The sequence below is a fragment of the Rattus norvegicus genome, chromosome 14 (assembly GCF_036323735.1).
Source record: "Rattus norvegicus strain BN/NHsdMcwi chromosome 14, GRCr8, whole genome shotgun sequence".
Lineage (NCBI taxonomy): Eukaryota > Metazoa > Chordata > Mammalia > Rodentia > Muridae > Rattus > Rattus norvegicus.
This window is the reverse complement of record NC_086032.1, coordinates 45383887-45390888: the sequence shown is the minus strand read 5'-3', so window position 1 is coordinate 45390888 and position 7002 is coordinate 45383887. Positions and strand designations below refer to the sequence as shown.

The 7002-nt window shown below is 39.2% G+C and overlaps 1 pseudogene; it reads left to right on the top strand.

Annotated features, from left to right (window-relative positions):
- Positions 1-1521: 1521 nt before the first annotated feature.
- LOC108352853 (glyceraldehyde-3-phosphate dehydrogenase pseudogene) lies at positions 1522-2551 on the top strand (annotated as a pseudogene).
- The last annotated feature ends 4451 nt before the right edge of the window (positions 2552-7002 follow it).

Sequence of the window (7002 nt, the reverse complement as noted above, 5' to 3'; positions counted from 1 at the left end):
ATGTATTTGCTGTATTCTGGCTATGTCTCTCAGGAGAGATCTACATCTGGTTCCTGATGGCCTGCACTTCTTTGCTTTGTCCATCTTACATAGTTTGGTGGCTGTATATGTATGGGTCACAAGTGGGGCAGGCTCTGAATGGGTGTTCCTTCAGCCTCTGTTCTAAATTTTGCCTCCCTAATCCCTGCCAAAGGTATTCTTATTCCCCCTTTAAAGAAGGAGTGAAGCGTTCGCATTTTGGTCATCCTTCTTGAGTTTCATGTGTTCTGTGCATCTAGGGTAATTCAAGCATTTGGGCTAATATCCAATAATCAATGAGTGCATACCATGTGTTTTTTTCTGTGATTGGGTTACCTCACTCAGGATGATATTTTCCAGTTCCATCCATTTGCCTATGAATTTCATAAAGTCATTGTTTTTGATAGCTGAGTAATATTCCATTGTGTAGATGTACCACATTTTCTGTATCCGTTCCTCTGTTGAAGGGCATCTGGGTTCTTTCTAGCGTCTGGCTATTATAAATAAGGCTGCTATGAACATAGTGGAGCACATGTCTTTGTTATATGTTGGGGCATCTTTTGGGCACATGCCCAAGAGAGGTATAGCTGGGTCCTCAGTTAGTTCAATGTTCAACTTTCTGAGGAACCTCCAGACTGATTTCCAGAATGGTTGTACCAGTCTGCAATCCCACAAACAATGGAGGAGTGTTCCTCTTTCTCCACATCCTCGCCAGCATCTGCTGCCACCTGAGTTTTTAATCTTAGGCATTCTCACTGGTGCACACACTCCTTTTAATAGTTTTTTGGGGGGGAGTCTTTTTGAGATTATAATATAATTACATTATTCTCCTTCCTTTCCTCTCACCAAACCTATCTATAAACCCTTTTTGGCTTTCTTTCAAATTCACAGCCTCTTTTTTTAATGAATTATTATTCTATATTTCTAAATACTACCTGTTTTTGACACCTCCATGATCCCATCTATCATGCCATGATATAATTAGGAAACTCTTTATCATAGACAGATAAAGCAAATTGATCCTAAATATTCAGCCTACAAATCTGTGAGCAAATTAGCTAAATAAGACTTTCTTCAAAAAGTTCTTCTTTTGGGGTATTAACAGCAGAAAGCTGGTTAAACAACCACCCTTTTCAATCCCTAGTTCAGAAGCATTAAGAGGATAATCTTGATTGAAATTGAGGCAGGGGCAAACAAAAGGAACATACAATTCAAGGCTGTGAGAGAACTCTACCCCTGGCAGCTGGAGGGAAATCTCTTGGAGATAAATCTGAGCTGCAAACATCCTGGTCTGTTTTTTCTATATATAATAATTTATCATGGATGCATCATTATCTTCTCAAATCTATGAATTGGTTAGAGTGTCAAATTCTTATCATCTATATGTATCCCTAACAGGGACCTACGGAAACATATTAGAAGTTTCTTCTGGCTCTCTGCAACTCCCTGTTCCAGAGACAGCCGCATCTCCTTGTGCAGCGCCAGCCTCGTCTCATAGACAAGATGGTGAAGGTCGGTGTGAAGGGATTTGGCCGTATTGGGCGCCTGGTTACCAGGGTTGCCTTCTCCTCTCTGCATCTGGCAAAGTGAAGATTGTTGCCATCAACGACCCCTTCATTGACCTCAACTACATGGTCTACATGTTCCAGTATGACTCTTCCCATGGCAAGTTCAGCGGCACAGCCAAGGCTGAGAATGGGAAGCAGGTCATCAATGGGAAGCCCATCACCATCTTCCAGGAGCGAGATCCCGCTAACATCAAATGGGGTGACACTGCTGCTGAGTATGTCATGGAGTCTACTGGCATCTTCACCACCGTAGAGAATGCTGGGGCTTGCTTGAAGAGTGGGGCCAAATGGGTCATCATCTCTGCCCCTTCAGCCGATTCCCCCATGTTTGTGATGGGTGTGAACCAGGAGAAATATGACAACTCCCTCAAGATTGTCAGCAATGCATCCTGCACTACCAACTGTTTAGCGCCCCCTGGCCAAGGTCATCCATGATAACTTTGGCATCGTGGAAGGGCTCATGACCACAGTCCATGCCATCACTGCCACTCAGAAGACTGTGGATGGCCCTTCGGGAAAGCTGTGGCGTGATGGCCGTGGGGCAGCCCAGAACATCATCCCTGCATTCACTGGTGCTGCCAAGCCTGTGGACAAGGTCATCCCAGAGCTGAACGGGAAGCTCACTGACATGGCCTTCTGTGTTCCTACTCCCAGTGTATCTTTTGTAGATCTGACATGCCACCTGGAGAAACCTGCCAAGTATGATGGTATCAAGAAGGTGGTAAAGCAGGCATCCGAGGGCCCACTAAAGGGCATCCTGGGTTACACTGAGGACCAGGTTGTTTCCTGCAACTTCAACAGCAACTCCCACTCTTCCACCTTTGATGCTGGAGCTGGCATTGCTCTCAATGACAACTTTGTAAAGCTCATTTCCTGGTATGACAATGAATACGGCTACAGCAACGGGGTGGTGGACCATGTGGCCTACATGGCCTCCAAGGAGTAAGAAACCCTGGATCACCCACCCCAGCCCAGCAAGGATACTGAGAGCAAGAGAGAGGCCCTCAGTTGCTGAGGAGTCCCCATCCCAACTCGGCCCCCAACACTGAGCATCTCCCTCACAATTCCATCCCAGACCCCCATAATAACAGGAGGGGCCTGGGGAGCCCTCCCTTCTCTCTTGAATACCATCAATAAAGTTCGCTGTACCACCCCCCAAAAAAGAAATTTCTTCCATAGTCCATGTTATATTTTTTTTGTTTGTATTACTTTTATGTAGTTCCAATATAAACATTAAGGGCATGTGTAATAAAGTCATTATTTTAGATAAAATTTCTCACCCACATGTATCTCTAAAGCTATTTGGACTATTGATTAAAATAACTTTATAACACTGGATTTTAAATAGGCTTGCTTTAATCATATTTTAGGCTATGAATTATATTTAATGAAACTTTTTCTATTATAATAGAATAGTCTTATTGAAAACCCAGCCTCAATCTTTTATATGGTTTAGTCTCATTTAAATGCAATTTGTTTGCATAATGTAAAAGTAAAAAGAGCCCAATAAAAATTCATCACCATGTTATGAAATCCTTGCTAATACCCAGACACTGCAGAAGTACAGTGTAGGCTGCAGTTCTGCTCATAGAAACATAATCCAATGGGAATGCAGACCACATAAATCAAGTAATGGTACCTAAAACAATCTGTTAAAAAGCACTATGAACAAAAATTATAGAAACAGGGGAAAGGAAAAAATAGCTGGTTCAACAATGAATAGCATTCTAAAATAAAGGCTTGGATATGAAAGATCAGCCAAGTAGCTAGTTAGAGTCAATAATATCAGACAAAAGGATTATGAACTACATATCCAGCATACTGTATTGCTAAAAGGTATGGATTACATAAACTCCATTTCTTTAATTCATTTGAGTGAGTTTTCTGATATTTCAGAAATTATTTAAGTCAGACCCACTGTCCTATGGAAAAATAGGAATAGAACACCTCATATTCTTAGTGATGAAATATCTTCTGATGTTGTTATTATAAGTCAATCATGCTTTGCTTAAAATAAGATAGAAAAGTTGGGGGGGGTGTCAGAGGCCCAAAAGCCTTATCTAGAAATATGAGGTTAAGGGAGCCTCTTGTAGATAAGACCAGTGTCTTAGTCACTGCTCTAGTACTGTGAAGAGACACCATGACCAAAGCAACTATTATAAGAGAAGACATTTAATTTGGAGCCTTGCTTACAGTTTCAGAGGTTTAGCTTATTATCACTATTTTGGGGAGCATGGCAGCATACAGGTAGGAGCTGAAGCAGTTAAGAATTATTTCATGATCCATAGGCAGAGAGAGATTCTGGATTTGGCATATTTTCTAGAAGCCTCAAAACCCACTCCTAGTGATACACTTCCTCCAACAGGCCATACTTCTTAATCCTTCTAATCTTTTCAAATAGTGCCACAATCTGGTGACTAAGCATACAAACATATGAGCCTATGGGGGCCATTCTTATTCAGACCACCACTGGTACCACAGAAGTCCACCATTTCCTGAATTAGCTCTTCTGACTTTGATAGTCTCAGCAAAGAAATAAAATAGTTCCATTGTAATGTTTGTTATTTAAGAAGTTTCACCAAATTTCAAAATGTGCCATATGTAACTAAATCTTAATTCTCCATTTCTAGTGTTTCTAACATCCAGGTGGACAGAAAGAGGGGGAGAAAGAGAGATGGGGGGGAGAGAGAGAGAGAGAGAGAGAGAGAGAGAGAGAGAGAGAGAGTTGACTTATTATTGTTTACTACTATCCTGTTGTTGAATATGTGAATATGTCAGTTGAAGATGCCACCAGTTGCGTCAAGCTGAATACACAACGCCATACATGAGAAGCAAGCAATTTAAGCCATTCGATGAGTAGCATTTTTGCAGTTTCCTGATGCCCCCTAAAAGCACCATTGTTCAAGCTAATTGAACAATTTCTGTCTGGAAATACTATCTGCCTTAGATTCTACTTTGTCCTTTCTCAGTAGGTAATGATACACAGTCTTATAAGTGTATAAGTGTATTCCCAATGTCTATACGAAATGATTGACATTCTAATAGATTGTGCTTACATATGTGCTATATGAAACATGTCTGTTCAAAAATTAACTCTCTCCTCTATTACCATTGAAACAATGACAACAGAAAGACTAATCAATAACTGGATTTTTCTTTCCATTAGCCCAGAGAATGTGAACCTGATATTTGAACAATTGTTCTTTATATGATCTGAAACTGCAAGAAAAATAATGCTAAATGAAATATACTTTATGGGAATGATGTAACTATTCTCTCAGAAAGTGATTTAAGCCTTTGGATTATAAAAACTTTTGAATGTTACCCTTCTGGTAATGCCATATTTTAACTTAAGGGCCACTGTGATCATTGATTTTCCTCATGAAACAAATCACTGGCCAACCAAAACCACTATAACTTCTGAATTTCCCCAAAGGCTTTTCCATTCCCACAAAGTAAATGTATTGCTGCCTCAAAGAGCCAGAGCAGAAGTGTAACCAAGAAACACTTTACATGAAAGTTTCATCCAGGACAGACTAGCTTCATTTTGAGACTTAGCTTTGTTGGTGAAAAAGAAAAATGAAGGAGATATTGGGGTCCAACCACCCCAACAGCAAGGGGGAAAGAGATAACCTTAATGGCTTTTACTAGAAAACAGCTTCATAAAGTAACTGTGAAGACTAGCACATTTTGAAAATACCTTTATTTCATCTGCCTAGAAAGCCAGTGGAAGAATTGGTGTTCTGTATTATTTATCTCTCTTTCTGCATCCATCTGTCTCTTGTATTGAGTTGCACATGTAAATGGGGTAAAGTCTTTTATGAACTTGCGCACTTTTGGTAGTTGCTAGTAAAACATGACAGTTCAGTAAATAATACAACAGAGTCAGACTTAGGAAAGATATAATAAACATAATAACAAAAATAAGTAAATAAGGCATTCTACAATATCCTAGTAATTCTTGTATCTCTGGTGCCTAGTGACATGCAGAAAATAGAAGTGCATTCACAAAATACATGCTGAGAAAAAACAAATAAACAAACAAAACAAAACAAAAAACAAAAAACAAAAATAAAGCCCAGTTCAGTGATGCCAGGACAAATTCAGATGTGCCTTGAGACTTAAAGAAATTATTTTTTTCAAAAGGCAGAAACATCTAAGATTACACAGAATGCAACTTATTGTGTTCAGATTACACAGAATTTAACTTATTGTGTTCATCCTAAGATTCTCATGAGAGAAACCAGTTCCACGATTTTGATAAAAATTTGAAACAAGCATTAATTAAATACTGACCAGAATAGAGTTTGGTCAAGATGACTCTCTAGTATTTCAACAATGGACACCAGTTGTAGGAGCTCCTAAGGACAAAACCATTCAACAGTATTTTCCCATGTGGCTTTATTGCTTCCCAGAATTATAACTCCCAGCATTTGGGAATGCCTAGGGCTCTTCCAGAAGACCTAAATTCAGGTTTCAACATTCACATTAGAAGGCTCAAAACTGCTTGTACCTCTAGCTTCAGCGGCTCTGACATCCTTTTGTGGCCTCCAAAGACACCACACACACAGGCCAAACACATAGAAACGTATTTATGAGTTTAAAATAAATTTGTATCAGAGATAAATGTCTTACATTTTCTTCATGCTTGGTGTGTTCACAAAATACCTGGTGATAGGGCAGCCAATTTGCCACATGCTTAGAATGCTGAGCCAAAAGATAACAGTGGCTAAATTCTTCCACAATGAATTCCAGTCATTGATACTTACTCTGAGATTTTTTTTTCCCTCTGCCAAGACTGACTTAGTATTTAATCTATTGTCTATATTTGCTTGAGGTCCAATATAGCTCCCTTGTGAATAATTTTGACAATAATTTAAAAGATTAGATAAAACATAACTCTCACCTTTATTTTTACAAACATCTTATTGTCAGGATAAATATTAATCCTTAAAAATTTTCCCAAGTTTCTTTGTCTATCAATAGCTACAAGAAAGATGGCCCATATTCTTTATATATTGGGTCATATTCTCAGGTCTTCCTGGTCTAATTCATTGCTTTTTCACTGTGGATTATTTTAAATTTAACTATATTTCTCTTTTTATAGTCTTTATTTTTATTTTCCATTGAGAATTCAATACATGTATATAACACATCTTGATGATATTCAGACTTGACTCACCAGCACCAACTCACCCCAGGGTCTCCCATCACATCTCAGTCCCAACATTAAGTCTTCCTTTTATAATTTTCGTTTTTTTTTCACACTACTGTGTCCATTTAGTGCTGCCTATATGCTCATGCAAGGGGTCATCTACTGAAGCATGGGGAACCTGCCAGTGGCCACACCCCTAAAGAAAAATAACTCCCACTTGCCCTACAGTTATTAATTGCCAATAGCTTCTCAGCTAGGAGT